Genomic DNA, 20,948 nt, shown 5'->3' with positions numbered 1-20,948 from the left:
TTGTTTGTTTGTTTGTTTGTTTGAACGCGCTAATCTCAGGAACTACCGGTCCAAACTGAAATATTCTTTTTGCGTTGGATAGCCCTATGTTCGTGGAGTGCTATAGGCTATATATCATCACGCTATACCCAATGGGAGCGGAGCAGTAATAGCTAATCTCAGGAACTACCGGTTCAAATTGAAAAATTCTTTTCGTGTTGGATAGCCCTTTGGTCGTGAAGTGCTATAGGCTATATATCATCACGCTATACCCAATGGGAGCGGAGCAGTAATAGCTAATCTCAGGAACTACCGGTTCAAATTGAAAAATTCTTTTTGTGTTGGATAGCCCTTTGGTCGTGGAGTGCTATAGGCTATATATCATCACGCTATGACCGATAGGAGCGTAGCAGTAATGAAACATGTTGCAAAAACGGAGAAAATGTATTAATTAGTTTTTAGAGCATCCGCTGCGTGCGCTGCGTAAACGGTTAAAGTAATTCAACAATAATGTATGACGGGATTGTTCCTCTTAAAGAGTTCTACAAAAATATATTATAAACCAAAGTCCCCCGCTGCATCTGTCTGCCTGAACGTGTTAAACTCAAAAACTATCCAACGTATTAAGATGACATTTGGTATGGAGACAGTTTGAGACCCTGGGAAGAACATAGGCTCCCAGGAAATTATACAGCGTGACTTTTATAACGGAAAACTTTAGCCCGAAAAACTTTATAACGCGGGCGGAGCCGCGGGCAAAAGCTAGTTCCTTATAAAATGAGTTACTGGCTAAATTACAAAGTTAGTTTTTGGCTCCAAATTAGAAATCAAATTAAATCTACTCTTGGAGTTTGTTTGTTACTAGGCGTTGTTTTTTTTAACGCACTAATTTCAGGAATTACTAAACCGATTTTGATTTATTTTCACTAATAGGAAGCTACATTATTCCTGAATGCTATAGGCTCCTTTTTATCCCGGGAAAATATATAGCAGGTCTTTTATCTCGGAAAACTTTTACCGCGATCAAGCCCGCAAGCGAAAGCTAGTATATCAATAATGCATAACTATGTGAACACATCGAACCTTAGTAAAAATAAATAGTTTAGCAAATGCCCGTAACATGACACTGAGTAGATTTATTAACCTTTTAATTTCGGCCTGTCCTCTGTGAGAAAATCTGTTGGTATTTAAAGATCGGATATTGTATTACATTTGAATATAGTGAAGAATGTCGTTTGACGACCTACGACTGCGAGGACATAGTTGAGACAGGAAACTGGAGGTTCGATTTCTACACAAAATATATATATAAACAAATCTCTAATAAGTTATGCACCGAATAGGCGTTGCAAACCGAAAACCCGCATGATATGAGATATTTTTTCATACTTTTTTGTAAATCGCTGTCTATAAAAACCACTATGTTTCGAAGAATTTTTTCAAGCTATGCAATCTAAACTAAACTAATATGCAAACGGCGTAAGAAGCGCTTATGATATATTGAAATAAAAATGAAAACGGGAATACTAACAGCACCATCGCGTTCTTGCATTTATACAAGAATAAAGAGGGTCATTTTTATGGTAGAATATGGTGAAGTAGAGATTAATATAGTAAGATATTATCACCGTACACAACCAAAGATATTATGGTTGGGTTGCCGACCTTTGAGAAGTACTTACTGGAACTCGGGATGTGGGAGGGCATTTACCGAGCCTCAGGCAATCTGACTGACCGTTGAAATATCAAGCAAGCCGCCACTTCACAGAGCCAGTTCATTCATGCTACATACAAAATTGTCATCAGTATAGCTCTTCTACTGAGTCCTTTCTCCTTGTTAAAAGTCGAAAAACAACCTTCATGTTATTTTATAAGTGATAACCCACTGCATAATAATGAATTTTTTTTTAAAAAAGAATAAATACCACGTGTGGATATAAAAATGTAATAAAACTGGCATCAATGTATTCAATATCCGCTATTAAAAATAAATGTTAAGTCAATGATACTTGAACGATGAGTGATCGTCACCTTTCGCCCAGACATTCGTGTTGAAGCATTTAAAGTTAAAAATCATTGAGTGTAATGATACACTATTATCTATCCTACAGCACACGGTCAGTTATGATTAGGGTTGTCACAATAAATAAGATATTCTCTACGAAACTTCAAATCTGTTAATGGAGTTTTCCATAAAGAAATTTTCAAAGACTACCGTGACATCGACTTAAGGGTTGTCAGGTAGTAGCATATATTCAGCAAATTACTAAAATATTTAAAATTAATACAACTATAAATGACATCAATATTTATGCCCAAACTCTATCTTCTTGTCTTGGAGATTATTAACATCATGTCTTTGGCACTTGTCACCAAAATATAACCTTCAGTCACTTTTGTTTAACTTCTGGTCGGCCATATTGATCTCTCTATATTACGTATGATATTATAATCGTGTTTATTATAGCGAGCGACTATCCTCCAAGTTATAGTCTACTTTTTTTAATAGTCAGCTAAAAGTCTTAATAACATCAAAATGTCATTTTAATATTTTTAAGAGCTGAGTTCAACGTCTTATCCGAGGTCAGGGTGCATACGACAGTTCGAGATACGTATATTACAAATTATGTATAAACACCTCATTTTACATTAATTTACATAATCAACTGCATACAAATTTATTATTTACGAATCATTGACCTAGCAGCTCAATTTAATCGTATCCAGTACTTATTTTATTACAAATAAATGCCACTCATCATTTTATTATTTAATGGTAAAGAAATTCCGCTATTTTAATTTACAAAAATTCAATATAAAATAGTGATAACCCTAGCTAAATCGGACACGAAATCGCGTACTGATTGCGAATGTGACAATAACGCGGGTCAACAAACCGATGAGTGATGGTAAACGGTCACCATTCGCCTGTGAACACCTGCAATCCACTATCTTGAGTCATCGCTACACTACTCAAAGGTCTTACGTAGAGATATCGCTTCGATAACTGTACCTACTTTTAGAACTGGTCGAGTCAGTTAATTTTTTCGCGCTTTAAACATAAATGGCTGGGATGGATTTTGTTGCCACTTTAGTTATTACATTAATGAAATTAAGACAAATAGCTTTGTCAATGTGCGATTTGCATAAGAAGACGATTTTTTGGCAGTTGCACTGGTCACCGAATATAATGGAGGACATAAATAAGATGTAAACAACATTTGTCAACATAGACTGTGAATAACACGAGTGAGTCTCAGAATTTTAGTATAATATTTTAATAACAACATGTTAATATAGTGTGTGATTGTCTCACTCCTTGTGCGGAGTAAGGGCATGCGTCTTATAGGCTAATGGAAAGATAGAAACAACAGCTATTTGAATTTCTAGATGAAGACACAATCTTGACGAGTTTTAAGTTAATTCGTAACAGTTTTTGTTAGACCAACAGGTTCTTATAATAAAGAACTGGAGACTCGCTGGTTGTGATCATGACGTACGTACTAATGCACATAACTAGCTATAATCCTAGCCGCTCAAAAAGACACCAAACGAAACAGCGATGGGAACACCATGACCTACGCAACACGATTATACAAGTGGCATTTGGTGTTTGTATGACTCATCGGTTATTTCGTATTATTTAAACATATTGAGTCTATAGATATTCAATATTTGCAAACAGTTCAGAAATTAATATTTTAATTGTAGTTACGTATTAATAAATATCGATTATGGTATAATTAAGGGAAGCTGACAGTGTGAGACCTAACGTGGGCTTCCGATCAGTTTACCATTTTCCCAGCAGTTTGAAGGTCGTATGTACAGACGCGTGGGCGACACCAATATAATAACACCTATTTTTAGTCCTACTGGTACATCGGTACACGCTTAATGTCAAAGGCCGACATTCAAATATAGCCCGAAGCTAAAGAGTAGTTCGCGCGAGTACCGCAAGATGTCGCTATAATTAACATGTAAACACCTCGTCACCAAGCCATTAATGCTAATGCGTTTGATCTATTCTATCGTTTAAATCCATTATACTTAGAAGAAACAACAATGCTTTTGAAATATGGTGTTCGTTATTCAGTACAGGCTACCGCCGTCTCCATGCAGTTCGCTGGTGTAGTACCATCTACTTAGGATTTAAACTGTTAAATGTTATATTGTTTTGTTTGCATATACCGTTTAACGAGAAGGTGGTTCATCTTAAGGGTCTCCGCTGCCCGCAAACAGCCAAAATCTAGAATTATGGGTCCGCTGCCGGCTAAAAGCAAGAAATAGGGATTAAGGAATGATTTTAGGGACTCGATCGAATGGTCGCTTGGATGATGCTATACTTGCGAGTGTCGACATTGAGCTGTAAGACCGGTAAAACCAACATAACCGATCCACTGATCACCAAGTGATGGTAGCGATAAAGCGTTTTTTCCACACGAAAAAAAAAGGACAATGGAGTGATAGGGATTGGACGGGAGGAAGAATGTTAAACATACTCACCCCCAACGGTAGCTATCATTCAGAGTTCCGTGTCTAGTGGAGCAGGTCCGTGTCCACGGCACATGTTACATTTCTGCATGACACTGCACTGTACACACACAAACACACGCACCGTCGCACGCACACACAACACTACACCACACTACGGGACATCCGTGCCGATCTGAAACGAATAGAAAAAAAAATTAGAACTCTACGTATCAACATACTAAGTATATTTTCATTTGAATACATATTTTGTAATAAGTATATTGCTCTGTTAATTATTGGCAAACCAAAACAGTACATTATATTCGGTAACAGTACCCATAAACGGTTGATTTATATAAAGAGAAATCAATACGCCCCCTCGCCTAATAAAATCGTGTTCGCGACTGATTCAGTACAATTACCGTACACAATGGCAAAGACCCTTATGGGTATTTTCTCACCCTATTATTCACTTTCTCTTTTTATCCTATAGCTATTTCACTTGTTGTCTCCTTCTATTGGACACTAGTTTTACAATGCTTTTTTCTTTTTTTTTCTAACCAGCCAGGTGTTATTGTGATATAGGTAGCAAGATCCTCAAATTTAACGTTCCATGTTTAAACAAAGCAGTATGGAAATGAAAGGTATTTTTTATCCACACGAAATGAATGGGCCACGGTAACTGTTCAAACAGCCCTATTTGTCGCAAGTTTTATTATTTATGTAATGCCGCGGCACAGGATACCGGTATTTTGAACGAACTACATATCGTATTTGGAATTAAGAGCATTTTCGTTCCTATAATTTTACTTCATGCTCTGATCGCAGACGGTTCTAACGTGAAATTTGTATATTTTTGAAGGATAGGTCACTGAGTTCACATAGAGTGAACATTATATTAAAATGTGATGAAAGCATTTCACGATTCGAACGCGTGTTTTTTTATTAATGTTACATTTAATATCCTCTTATCATTATTTCTATATGAGGTCACAATATTTTCTCATCCAGCGTTATTTTAGGTTATAAACTACCCCTACTTGACCATAAAAATATATCTTAAAATTCCGTATTTAAAAATTAATAGTTTTAAGAAATCTGAAAGGGAAGGAAACGTTAACTATAACTCATAAAAACGTCATCAAATATCCTGTTTGGCACACATTTGATCAAACATTGACAAACGTTTGGCTCAAAATAGGAATACGCGGAAAGCGATCGGCATTTCATAATCGTAAAGAACTTATGTGAATAGGGGAGCAAACCCTCTGTACTGAGTGACGAAATACGATACTTTGGTAAATTACACCAAATGCTGAGGTTTTTGCGATGTATTACTGTACCCTGGGACAATAGTATATTATCAGCTTTTACTCGTGCCTTAAAAGAGACAAAATGCTGCTCATAAAGGTACACTGTGCTTCAAGACAATAATACAGGAATTAATTGCTAGCTGATTACTAAATTTCATCTAGATCTCTTCTACAGATGTTGCGTTGAAACATTTTCACAAACTAAATATTGTCACAGTAAAAAGTCTATTTCTTTCTTGCGTTGAATGACAAGTCGAGCTTGCTGTTCACCTGATGGTAAGCCATACGAACTGCCCATAAACAGTATAACCAGCCAACACCTTGAGACAAGAAAGTATTGTTTGGTATTCCACTACGCTCGCCATCCTAAGACTTGAGATGTTAAGTCCTATTATGATCAGTGATTACGCTGGCTACAATTTTCTTCAAACTGGGACACAACAGTGACTACACGCTGCTGCTTCGCGGCAGACAGAATTTTGCTGTCGGTATAGAATATACTTTGTTAATATAATATTGATAGCACTGTCACTAAAAGTGGGATAGAGCTCCTTTATACATTTCACGTTTTTATCCTCTGCAAATATACTTAGGCTCATTGAGATGTCTATTTCTGGGATAAAAGCTGCATCCAATATCGCCCACATATCCGCCCACGCTTTCAACTACCTAACGACTTAACGAAAATATGATATACATCGAGGGCTTCGTGACAAAGGGACGTATAGACACAATTAGAGTTTTATAGTATCGACAAAAATGTCACTAAAACTAATCGATTTTATATTAATGATTTTTAATGTTTACGCAAATATTAGACATGGAAATAAAACATTTTTTTTGGATTTTATCCGGTTTTATGTATTATAATTTTTCCCAACGTTTCTAATACTGCAGTGTTTATAAAAACGAGAAAATTATAACATAAAAGACCGCGATTAAATAATTTAATTTGTTTTATTTCAATTATTGTATATTAATTATAATTTATGTCTATAAAGGGGCGTGTTTCAAATTTCAGTCTCATAAAATCAATTCGTTTTGTTTTACTCCTTTGAAACTGCACTTTTGTCTATACATCCTTTGGTTTTAAAGGCCTCGATATATTCCCCTTTGATTGGACAATAATTTTAAATGGAAAAAACACGCGCAAACAAAAGGTTTCCGATAAAAAATGTATATTAAACATGAAAGCTAATATTTCCGCGCCTGTGGACGTCGGCCAATCAATAACAATCCGATTTGTGGATTATCTCCGTATCAACTCGCAGCGTTTTTTGACGTCACATTTTACATAAACGTAAATTGCAAATTAAAAACAGACCTTATGGATCTAAAAGGCTGAGGAAAAGTAATCAACTACACACTAAGTATAATAAGGACAGAACTTCTATTGCAAGGCACTGAAATTAAACTGCATCAATGGCTTGAACAGAACTCATTTATGAGAGATATGTACTTACCTAGTATATGTACTAGGTAGGTACATATCTCTCATAAATGAACGTAGCTTCCTACGGGGTGCTACGTTAATTTACATGGGATACCGATTTATGGACAAAATGTTTGACATTTATAAGTGTTATTGTATTTAAAGCCTTAATTTAATCGCTTAGTCTAATGATTCCAAATATTTAATTTTATATTCTGACCCGTAAAAGCCTTCTGTCAAGTCAGATGACGAGATTGATTGCTGGCATTGCCAACAAAACAAATACGTCACACTGAGCTGTGAGGACGGTTGTTGTTTGAATTTTGACAAACTATAATAATTGGACAAGTCGGTCGGACAAAGTTTCCTCATACAGGGACAGTTTTCGATTTCAGCAGATCGAATGTTATGCAATAGAGTTTATTGCTTTTTATAAAACAAAAAATATAGAGCAGCTAACCGATACCCTGGAGCCGTCCCTTATGCGCCGAAGAAAGCCACCACGGGTTTTGGTTGGTGTGCCGGTGAAGGGTATACAGGGGTTAGGGACTCGGTCCAACGCTCGCTCGGATGATGTTATACTCCCGAGTGTCGACATTGGGCGGTAAGACCGGTGAAACCAACATAACCATTCCACTGACCTTCCAAGTGGTGGTAGCGATAAAGCGTTTTTACCGCGCGAAAAAAAAAACCAGAGCGGCTAATGAATAATAAGATATTGAAAACAAGATAACTCTATTGATTGATATAGAGGGTATGTCTATAACTCCATAAATAAGACATCCAAGCCACCCACGCCGCTTCTCAAAAATAAGCAATAAGCTATATAATAAAGCCATGTATAAACCCAAATGAATTGAATTTTGTGGTACTACTTATGACGAGTCACTAATCACGCTCAAATGAACGGACGCTTTTACCAGAATGTAAATCAAACAATAACCTCGTGCCGCCTCCATTAAACACAGGCCTTTGTCTTGACTTGGCTTGGAAGTAAAATTTACGGGCCGTATTACAATATTTTTAGTATTCGGCTATTAAAGTATGAATAATCTTGAATAAATTTATTATTTATTTATAAAAAATTGATATATAATCTAAACGGGTTTATAACTAAATAAAAATATAAAAGGTATTAATCGTCCCTCTATTCAATAGTAATAAAACTTTAACAGTCCTAAATCCTGTAGAACCTATAATACACCTAAGTCACCTACAATTCAATACAATTTTAATAAACCATTTCTACACACATACAAAGATGTCTCCAACAAAATAAAACACCGGCCACTGTCATGTGGGTATTGATTCCGACCCTTCAGCTCCCATCTCTGTCACACCTAGGCGGGTCGGACGTGCGCGAGAGGGACAGGAGATGCTGGCAAGACGTTTGAGATGGCCCCGTGATGTTTACTAGTGTGCAGATTAACGGGTAACGCCCTGTAAAGCTTTTAGAGATGAGGTATTGTTGCCTTTGTGTTGGTTCGAATCCTTGTGGTTTACGCTTGCGTGAAATGATTATATTCAGTTTTTAAGAGCGTTGGATTTGAGTGCATTTGCAGTTACAGAAAAATATTCGAACATTTGACGTTTTGCAGGCAAAAGGATAAAATTATAAAAGACTAAAAATAATTTTGACTAGTATAAGGTAAAATATGTTATCGAAATATTTTGTCTTCATCTCTTCAACCAATCTGTTAATCTATTTTTAGTTCTCAATATATCAAAAGCTCTCTTATCGCTGACGCTACAGCCATCAGAAGCCATTAAAATAAATAGGCTATAATGAAATCTCTAGTACGCCCTCACAAGACACCTTCAAGAAGTATTAAACGAGTGCGCAAATAAAAGAACTAATAGCAAACTATGTTTAAATCACGTTCCGTCAGACAAAGAATTTGCAGCGTATCGTAAAGCTTGCATTTATCGATTCGATAAATAACCGCAGTTGAAACAGTTTTTATCGACGTCGATAAACATACAGTCGCGGTAGTTTTATACATTGTGTATTTTGAAAAGCTTAAAAGACGGCGGATGTTATTGGCAGTGTCGCGGCCTTGCTCAAGAATTACATGTATTGTATGTGAGAATTACATGTCATGCCTGTATCTCCGGGGATGTAGGCAAAGAAGCAACTATTACCGCGCTTGATGAGATGCTAGAGATCGTCCATAATTTCAATCGCGAACTACTTAACTTATCCTATCTAATCAGAAATTCTGAACTTTTGTACCTGGTATTTATTGCTTTATTCGTGTAACAACACATGGTTGATTATTGACCAGTCCCAGATTAGATTCGACGACATATGCTCTTACTGAAAGAATGATTTTAAATAACCTCTAAATATTGACTACAAATATACAGCCTCAACTACGCGACGGGCATAAATAAATGAAACATAATAAACCCTAATTATTTTGATGGATGCACACGCAGATCCCAAACGTGATTCACATGAGGGGTGGTGACTTCTCTCACCCCTCTATACGTGGGATATAAACCTCGCTATGAAGGGGTGGAAATCTGTTGTGTTTTAATCTTAACGATTATATCGAATTCGTTACAGTCTCTTATTTAGATTTGTTTGGTAACAATATTATTGATTTAATTTATTCTCAAAGATATGCTTCAATAGATTATTGCTTATTGAATCAAACTAATCATACTTAATAGAAAATCTGAGATATAATTTTAGATATAATCTAAGATAATGTTTTTTTTTTTTTGTAATGTGCATTGTATTTGTCTGTATTACGACCACATACATTAATAAATACCATACCGTCATTAAATTTAAATGAATTATAAAAAAGCATCGCATACGTCTCATCAACGCACTGAATTCATTTCTATAATCGAAACGAGACTATCAACCAGCCCTACGTACCGTAGTGTGTACAAAAAGCGTTGATTGATAGAAGCTAGAATTTACATTATTACACCGGCTCCCCCGTCAAACGCGACGGGCGAGGGTGCTTTGGGGACGACGCGGTATCGGACTCACAAACCAATGCGCTGCATGCCAAAATATAATATGTTACTTTCAGAATATCTCAGAACTTCTGAAATGCACGCACTATTTGTCGGGCTGCTTGTGTGTCATTGGACAGGTCTATATGTACTCCAAAAATCAGTCGCTGATTAACCGATGAGGAAAATTATTTTTTTTGTAATAGATGTTACGGGAAAATACTTGTCATAGCCGAAACTGTATGATCAGAAATTTTGTTTCAGTTAATTACTGGAGTTTTTAATAAATATTTTACTGCGTCCGCATAGTATAATATACATATCAGTAGCGAAGCGTCCATACAATCCGATTTCCGCTGGCTTCCCTTTTAGGTTTACTAAGGCATTTTTTTGCCTCGGGTTACCTTTTGCAAAATTTCACCCTTCTCCATGGATTCATATAAACAGTCATTTAATTCATTCCAATAAAAATTCTCGTCAAATTGATAACCTCCTCCTTTTTTTAAGTCGGTTAAAACACTAAAGCTTTTGCTGCGCTTATAGAAAGCGCCACTGCATTGACTCACAAAAACATTGCATAGTATTTCAGGTCAACATGGTCATGTCATGCATTGTTTATGGTGTAAACTGTAAGCACGCAGAAATGGTTCCGCGAAATCAAATACAAATTAATTGGGTCGATAGTACATTCGCGTGTACTTTTCACTTTGTTGGCAAAATTGTATTTTCGAGTAAGCGATTATGTAGCAAAATTAGGTAGTCGGAACACTTAAAATTGACCAGAGAGCTGAAATAACGTGCCATGAAACAGGGTTACAATAAAATGTGGACTTGTTTTCCGTAGTGCATCACTAGGCCGGCTCAAATGTTTTTGGCATCAGTCCCCTAGAAAGCCGTCAGAAAAAAGCGGCTAAGCTGTTACGTTTCTACTACTAAGCCAGTTTCCAATACCTATTCTTAAAGATCAGCGCGTCGCCCAAAATTTACTTTGACAATAATATTGACAGTGTAGATCAGTGTTTCCGACGTGGGGCCCACGCCCCACAGGGGGGCAATTTGATAGTTTGATAGTTATTTAAACAGAATTTTCAGTTTTTCAATATTTGTTTTGAAATTTTTGATAACAATTTCATAATGATTTCTTTCTAAAACTTATCATTTATATTTCTTAAGGGAACAAAGCAATTTTTAAAGGTTAACAATTATGTATAGGGGGCATAAAAAATTTAGAAATGTTAAGGTGGGGCATGCCCTAAAAATGTTGGGAAATACTGGTGTAGATCCTTATAAGAATATAAGCGACAGTAGTGCACATTTTGTGGTACAGATATATCTAATGAATTATAATCAAACAAACATCGATAAATTACTTTAGAATTAAATTAAGTTTCAGAATATCCATATAACCTATAAACTATGCTTACTGCGATAATATCAATGCTTAACCTGCCCGGGGGTATGAGATCTCGAGATTCTACGCGCGGTCAACCATCAAACGACCGATCGGAACCAATATTACCACAGTAATACGCGGTCATAATTTAAGTTTCTCGTAATTATATTAATGTCGACTTAGAAATTAAGTGTAAGGGATTACACGATTCTGTTCTTTAATGCTTAGTGTTGTTTAACGACTGGGCAATTTTATTTTGACAGAGAGACAAAAAATTATAGCCATTAAGATATTAAGAAGTGTCATACTGAATGTCGTTAAGTGGTGATAGCCTATTGTGACTGGAACGGAATCCCAAGACGAATATCCGCTGGTTTAAAATCCAAGTATTCTTAGTGAATTATCGCTTCCTTTAATAGTGGGGAAAAAACATCATGAGGAAATTGTATACCCGAGAAGTTCTCCATAATGATTTCGAAGGTATATGAGGTCTGTCTAACCCCACAAGGTCAGCACAGTGGGCTAAAGCCACTCAGTTGTAGAGGAGGCCCGTGTTCAGGAGTGGGACAGTATATAATACAGGGCGGATATTATTATAATTACTTAATTTAGTCAAAAACTTACTGAATGAAATATTACGTGTACATTTATTTTTGAGTTATTCTGTTTATACCAAAAAATTACAAAAAAAACACATTTCACCTACTATATTGCCGCAATTATAAAAAGCGGTAAATCATATACATGTTACCGCATTTAAGTAAAAGAAACGAGTTGGTATGGGTGAGGGCTAGCTCCGAGGCGCCGTCACTTTCTAAAGCTTACCTAACCACAGTCCCCACTGTTGCCACGCGACGCGCCGGGTTATAGGGACGTGGATTAATGGGAGAAATTGTCGATATGGAAGTGAAATGTATGAATGTTTGTTTTCAAGGTATGAATAAAGATTATCAAAGAAGATGACGTTTGAAAAGCATATCGTTACCCAAATACGACTAAAATAATTACTATAGTGAAGAAATATTTTTGAATCATCGAAAAGGGTGGTAAATATTTGAAAAGGTAACCAGAGGCTAAAAATTGCCTTGGTTAACATATCGCGACCAATTTAACAGAAAACAAAAACTAAGACGAACGTAAATAAACCTAAAAGGGAAGCCGGTAGGAATCGGTTTGTATGGACGCTTCGCCACTGGTCAGGAGATATAGCAACTATAATAAGTTGTTAATTTTTTTTGTCGCTAAGGGACTTCGAACAAGTAAGAGAATAAATCCAAAATGATTGATTTAAAATGAATTTCAGTAACAGAGATAACTAATGGACACAGCCGCGATATAAATGCTCATCATTCATACGTACAAGTAAATTTACGAAAAATGTAATTATACGAAACGCTGTAGAGCTGTCTCGCATTAGAACCGTTTGTATACGGCGGCTCTGGCACAGGTGGCCGATCGAAATCCCTGTCTTACGATCCCTTTTATATAAGGGCAGAACCCGTTGGTATTCTAAACACGTCGCTCTATGTATTAGTATAATATTGTGTACATTTATTCAGTCCTAAATATCGATCATGATTTTATGGGGTATATAGTGTTTAGGAAATTGGCAACTTATTACTATCCAAATGTCTTTTTCTGTGTATAATATTTATAAGGAAATAATGACAGCTATTTCGATTGCCATATATTCATACTGTGCCGACACAGATAATTTATAATCCGGAACGAAAATTGCTAGTCGCGTTGTCTATGCAGGCTTTAAAATAGACTAGTCGATCCCGAAAGGCAAACATAAAATGTAACATAACTTTAGCTTCGTATTGGCTTGAAGCCGCTTTGTGCCTCCGCCAGTGAGAAATAAAATAGTGATGGGACCCGAAACATCGTTGAATATTTTATTTTGCGACACGTGTGTTCTATTTTACACTGACTTTTGCTTCTCGGGTCAAGCGCTCGTGGCTGTATACTATACAAATCTAGACTGCTTCCTCAGAAGTTATAATAAAGGCTTAATTTGAAATTCTCTTTACAATTAGACGCGGAAACTTTTTTGTTTTACAATGTTTGCCTCAGCCTTAATACAAACTGGAGCGTTTCGTTTCAGAAGCAGTTGTAGTACCCTTAAGCAATCAGCACGCTGTAGTCGGCCACTTGCCTTCTATGTCATAAGGATCATCAAAACAAGTAAAGCCGTCAACTTAAGGTCGGCCTAACAAACATTTTGTTCTCTTCTTAGCTATATTTCGATCCCATTTTGTACATTAAAATCCTTACGAATTTCCTCGAGTCATATTATAAGTTAACGTATAGGCTTTTCTTGATATTGCGACGCCATTAATAGCGATAAATAACAAATGTTTTTCATATCATTAAACAATAGTCGCAACACATAAGCAGTGTGATTACTATTTCTTATATACCACATCTAAACGTCCATTTTGTCAAGGCAACAGTTGCTCCTATGTAATGCCATATAATTAGATCATAACGTGACTAAAATTATATGCTAAGGAGTTTTATATTCATATGGTTTAGCATTGAAAGGTAAATACACAATCAAAGACACGTTTTAGTGTTCTCAGTAGTACAACTGGCTTATGCGGGTAGGGCGAATAACTTTTATAGGACTAGTTTATATCAATACCAGAAATTACTGTGGTAAATTAGAAAATTGTATGAAGTGTCAGGCCTAAAGTTGGATGTTTTACATACATTTCTTTTTCTGATAAATAATATAATATCAGTCCTGTATTATACACAGCCCACTGCTAGGCATGCGCCTCCTCAACTACTGAGAGGGATTAGGCCGTAGTCCAGACGTCACACACCCTCAAAATTCTTATAGCGAAGTTCTCGGTATGACGCTTTCCTCACGATGTCTTCCTTTAGCTTTAAAGCAAGCGATAATACACAAAGCATACACACATAACTAGAGAAGTCAGAGATGCGTGCCTCGAGTTTTGAATCAGCAGACATTCGTTTATGCAGTCTATTCCACTCCCAACTATCTTACGGCTGCTATATTAATAAAATCATTACTTATGATCTAACTAAGTCAATAGAAACTATTTTTATCTATATCGATAACGCGAACTAAACTGGCGCATCACTAATAAACTACAGTGAGTATTGATCTACGTTTACCATCTTTTTGTATCAACTAATCGAGTTGCAAGTTCGCTAATTCTCTGAATTCGAAGTCGCCATGTTGATTTATTCGCCTTTCATTTGTTCTTTGTTTGTTGGCTTGTAATTTTTCCTTCAATCTTAATGGAACAAGTGGTCACTTGCGTCACATCGCTAATGCAGCGTCCAACAAAGAAGCTAACGCTGCAGGTTTTTTTATAGTTCAAGATGCCTTCTGAAGCTTAGAGACAGTTAACAGTCGCATGATGGCCCAAACATTAAATTGATCTCAAAACGGATGTGTTACTGTGGCGGGATTTTCACCGAAGTACCTATAATAAAGTTGGGGACGCGTTCAGAATGTTAAGATCGAAGTTTAAGACCCCCTCGCGGTAAGCAGAGTGCAGCTATTCTTTAGTGACGGTTTTATTATAATGCTCTCTAGTCTCTATGATATATTAGAATAAAGATGCAGGATTCTCATATACATGCTGAGAACGGTGTTGGCCATCGCCAGATAATTAAACATAAGTAACAGATCAAAGTGTAATTACGGGAATTTCTTATGAATAGATTGTAATGCCTCTTCCTAATTAATTATGTTTTCAAAACTAACAACACTTAAAGGATCGTGCTTAACTTAATAATTATTTGTTCAAACCAAAAGGTAAAGCTACAGATACTTTGCATTTAACAAAATATTACACACGGCACACCTTTAGACGAGCTTGCGGATTCGTTTGCCGTAAAATAAAAGAACGCAGTCAACGTCCTTCGTATATCGTGCTGTCTCTTTTGCACGCTCCAGGGTTACTATTCACGAATTTTATTGCAACTATAGCCGTGATGGTTGTAGAGTTTAGATATGGCGGTGGGTGTTCGATAGTCGCGCTCTGGGATGTTTCAGTGCACATATGAAATATTTTAGCAGTTATTTTCTAACCTTAAATACCAAGCTAACACGACTGGATGGTTATTCTATAAGGCAACTTTACCAATTCAATACAATTTTCTTTTTAATCCAGCTATGGCTAAAAAATATAGAACGAAATCTATTATACATACATAACGTTGTCCTTTTTATAAAACCTCGGTACTCTTCTTACATATCTTGCTTTTTTACAACCTTATAAAAATAATATTATTAATGTTATGTGTGGCAACCCTAGCCAAGTAAAGGGACCGCGGCAAAAAATGATCAGACGAGCACAGAGTCGCTTACAGGCGAGACGTCGGGAATTATACTCCACCTTTTTATTGCTTTATTGTGAGAACTCCATCTTTTTTGGGTTAGCATTTTTGCGACAAATTAACGTAATTTTGCCCTCAAATCTTTTAGTAGTTTCAAAGTAATCAGGGCTGGAAGTCTCAAAGACCACCTTTACTTGATAGTTTTTTTTACGAGATGAATTGAATTTTTTGTTGAAAAGAAAGTAGTTTCTCTTACTTGCCTTACCTAAACTATTGCCTTTTTAGCCCTACTATTCGAAAGACACAGCAAGAATTCAGCAAATTTAATAACGTTCTGTTAGAAGACCGAAATAATTGCAACCTTAGTTCTACATTTGTTACGCGTTACAATGAACAAAGGCAGCTGCAATGTCAATCTGTTATTGTATTAAGATGTAATGAATATGAGTCAGCGAATTCGTTTGTGAGAATAAGGATACAGCTCTAATTCCAGTAGAATGTGTTAGTCATACACTCACGATATTGATTTAGAAATCTTTGTAAAGATTCCAACAGTGCGTATTTCTTAACCTATTAAGGTAAATATTGATAAACTTTAGCACTAAATGTAAATATGGGTGTACTCATCCGTTTTAACATAAACTTTAAAGTACTTTACTTTAGTAAATAAGGTTTAATTTAGTAGGAATATATGCGTATCACAGATTTAAAATTGTACCAATTTCAATATATTTTTTAAAAATAAATATTGCATCTTATTTATTTTGCTAAGTTACATGCTATCACGTATTTTACAAGTAAGTAGACAGAGTTCCTTCTCAGTCGAAATATCACCTACGAAAGACCTACTAACATAAAACTATGTTTAATTATTTCAATCCCTATCTTATATTTTTTTATATATTTACATAAAATATAATTTATAACTCATCTACTCTACATATTCGGCACTCATTGAAACTAAACACACCTGTACAATTCCCAAACAAAGCAGCACAAATGATTTAACGTATTTATACATGTAACATGTTAATACTGAAACACACACAATCTTCCTAACTATTACAACAAATTGTGCTGGCCTTGTGAGAACGCGTACCGTGATTATCATTTGCTATAACGCGTAGTTTATGAAATCACGCATTGCTACTCAAGACGACAGATTAAGTCGCCTCTTTGCTTCAATGTGATATCTTAATAATTAAAATTTTGGTGTTTCACCTATTAAAAAATAATTGTGTCTAAACGAATATAAATTTATATTATTGCAGAAATTAGAAATCAAAACATTGATCAATTTAACAACATTACAAATATTAGCAAGACTTAAGTTCAAAGATGATCTATTCAGAGCCCAAATTTAAAACCAGAACTCTAGCAAAGTCCATAAAAAATATATAATTTCGTAAAGCCTGACTGCCAGTCCCCAAATTTTTCAACCCATAAAGTTTCTGACTTCTAACTTGGCTCAACAATTGCCATTTGGCAATAACTGAGACTGACGACGCAATATGCTCTCAGAAGAAACTTGAGACTATCTCAGCTAAGCGTTATCGATCTGTAGTTGTTAAGTTCTTGTATTTGATGTACAACTGATGAAGAACCAAATGAAATTCGTGTTTTATGCTACTAATATTATAAACACGAAAGTTTGTGAGGATGGATGTATGTATGTTTGTTCCTCTTTCACGAAAAAACTACTGAACTGATTTGGATGAAACTTTACAATAATATTGATTATATATCAGAATAACGCAGGCTACCATTTATAATGATTTTGTGTAATTTGGTCATAATGTAACAATACATATCAAGTAATCATATCAAAAATATTATCCCGGAAAACTCCTTCACGCGGGCGAAACCGCGAGCAAAAGCTAGTGATACATAAAACAATGATAAAAATCTACGACAGTTAGCCCGACCCTTATCCCAAATTAGACAGTATGTAATGTATCACAAACTAATAAAAAAGTAATAATCTAATTACCAACCGAGTAAATGGATATGACTTAATTACACATTATGATTCATTTGAGTATTAACTCGCTTTAAAAATCGAGGTCACGTCCATGTTTAAAACGCTACTGTAATATAAACTAGAAACGTAAAGTAAAATCTATTTTATGAAATAATGAACCGTTTAATCATACCTCGTTAATTGTGTAAAATACATTGCGTATGAACACAATATTCTTAAGAATTATGAATGCATGTGGTGCAATCGTTCACTATAAAGCGAGACGACTTTCAGAAGGGGTGCAAGTCCTTCTTTGAAGGCGGGAATTGGGGGTTAATAAATTTATAAAACGGGACTAACACTAATATGCAGTTTCTTCTGTTAATGAAATACTTATATAACAGGCATAAGATACAACACAAACGTCACTAAAGTAAAAGCAATAAAAATTGCCAAACAAACGTCGTAATTTAGACAAAAGCAACATTAATTTTGACTGTTACTGTAAATAAACTGGTCATAAGACCGGTAGGCTTAGAAATGATGTACTAAATTACTTAAATCGTTCTAAACATTACGTAACATGATGCGACCATTACATAAAGTCATTACAACAGTGTGTTCGGCGGTAAACCAGTTACGCACCTCCACATCACACTACAGTTGACTGTAATTACTGTTTGACCTGAAAAATATGCATACATTTGTTCGATGTTAAAGGCTCATACACACAATTGGTAGCTACGCTGCCGCGCGACGCAGCCTATAGCTGTATGAGTCTCTTATTCTTTAATAAGTTGGCGCTTGTATCTCAAGCAGTCAACGAAAGACTGAGTTATATGTAGTTCGACATTTCAGTTTGGGTTTTGCTCATAGAAAGAGTTTAAAAATAAAACATCCTGTTATTCTATGCCAATACGTAGAATCACCTTATACAATTTCTCATAATATATTTAATCTAATAATATGTTTTATATTTTACATTGCGATGCCATTATTCTGATGATTCTGTGTGCGACGTCATTAACAGTCGCTTTGCTGAATGTCAAAACTTATTAATAGCAATTGATTCGTACTTCAATGTGTAAAATTGCCAATATTATTGTTTTTTCTTCTACAAGTGGAGAACCTCTACAATACAGTAAACATAGTATTGATTTAAGTCGATTTTATAGTCGGGGCATTAAGCAAATAAAGGTATTCGAACCTAATATGGAGATAAAACCATTACATAGACAAACATTTTTAATCTCGCATTCTAGTACTATATTATAGAATTTGAGCAAAGATTATGTCTATCTCAATAAAACTAATACCAAATTCCACAATTCAGCCAACAAAACAGGTGTCCTTAAATATCCTTAGATCGTGTAAACTTCTAAAAAATGTCAAGAAGCCATCTTAAATAGGCATTAGGCGCAAAGTTGGCGAGAACTTTGTCCGTCTAGGTTACCGAAGGGCTCGTGAAGGGCGGGCAAAGGCAGACGGTTGCGGAGCATTTGCGTGATCTGACATTGTTATATGAAAAAATTTAAGATGTTTTAATTCCTTTATTAATGTTAGACGAATCTCATCGAATATTATTGATTTCAGTCTGACGTATTTATCAGCAAACAATATACAAGGTAATAGATTTATAGATGCTGATCACTGCCACATATAACCAGAAGAATAAAGATAGAGGATGTTGGGGGATAGGACTTAATCAAATTGGTCCTAGTTTCAGTAAATTGGATTCAAGACTGCATACAGTGTGTCTCTCCCAGTCTCCCCCACATATAATTTATGTTACTTAACTAGATTATTGTTTTTGTTGGTTCATAAGACTATACTTACGTCATACGACACATGCTTACAAGGTGACGCTTTTGTCTTAGAATCATTTTTTAAATTTTGATCTATTTAATTGGTTTTTACTGTTTCATGGTTTTTACTCTTGTAATAATTTGTGATAGTTGCGGATTTATTATAACAGGTAATACACCAAGAATTGTGGTTACCCAACGTTTTACCGTGCAGTTATTAACACATGTCCGAAAAGGTAAACAGATAATGTTGACATGGGTATCTTATATACTTCTACTAATCTAGGACAAACTTTAATATGATTAAATCAATTATCTCAAGGTTTTGATGTTATCCGTGCCCGAATAAATGTATGTGTTCGAAATTAAAATAAATTCAAGTAAAAAAATTAAGCTTACAGTACTTGAGGACAGTGTATCTATTTTTTAACTATATCTATTGGTACTAGATTTCTATGGAACAGACAATTATTTCAATAATTTAAAGTATACAAGCGTACACGCACGAAGTTTAGTAGAATTACTTCAGAACTCAGTAGACGCTTACGTATAAACAAACAACTCCTGCCTTTTTATTAGTATTAAAGATTAGTATAGATAAGTAAAACGTGTTTCCATTTAAAAGAAACGACGTAGTGACGTACAAACAAGTTATCGAGATAATTTCCAACCTATCGATCGACTTCCTCGTATAATTGCTCGGGCATTGTTTGGGCATTTCCGATGACTGTCTTACTCAGAAACTGGTCGATCGTTTTCATATTATATCAACTAGGGCGAGGTAATTTCACTGTTTGATACAAATCAATATCATATTGAGTAGGGGTTGCATTAAGTGATAGGGAGATCCTATCGACAATTTTTACTACAGCATGATTGATTCGGCTTGTCACTGTTAAGAACTCTGGCAGATTGGCTGCTGTGTTTAATACGGACATTAAGCTCAGAAAGAACTTAATAAACCCCCCCCCCCTCCAATCCACTTCATTACACTTTTAAAAGCTAACACGCTCGCAATGTCCATCATTAAGCTCGTTTCTTCTAAAAAGCCGCCAACGCCTCTAATTTTTTTAACTATGAATGGAAATAAACATGATCACCTTCAGGCGATCTTTATTTTAATTTGGATACTATCTGCTTTAAAAAATATATTAATAATATGAGCACATCAGTGTAAAACGGGGCTTGTGACCTAGACTAAGAAAAAAAAGACTTCCGTGTACTAACAGATATAATATTGTGACGTTTTTAAAATTCTGAACATCCAGTGGGTGGGCAAGGTCCATTCGGCCCCTCCTTA

General features: G+C 35.5%; 1 protein-coding gene across 10 annotated transcripts in view; it reads right to left on the bottom strand.

The window, feature by feature from the left end:
- LOC115441589 (bromodomain adjacent to zinc finger domain protein 2B) overlaps nucleotides 1-20,948 on the bottom strand; it is an 87,064-nt gene that overhangs the window by 56,259 nt on the left and 9,857 nt on the right. For all 10 annotated transcript variants that reach the window (XM_030166440.2, XM_030166441.2, XM_030166439.2 and 7 more), the window contains exon 2: nucleotides 4,483-4,645. The gene's annotated coding sequence lies outside the window, so the exon portion shown is untranslated. The remainder of the gene's footprint in view (nucleotides 1-4,482; nucleotides 4,646-20,948) is intronic.

The sequence above is a fragment of the Manduca sexta genome, chromosome 18, assembly GCF_014839805.1.
Source record: "Manduca sexta isolate Smith_Timp_Sample1 chromosome 18, JHU_Msex_v1.0, whole genome shotgun sequence".
NCBI lineage: Eukaryota > Metazoa > Arthropoda > Insecta > Lepidoptera > Sphingidae > Manduca > Manduca sexta.
Note: the sequence above shows the minus strand (reverse complement) of the source record. Positions and strands in the feature narration are given on the sequence as shown.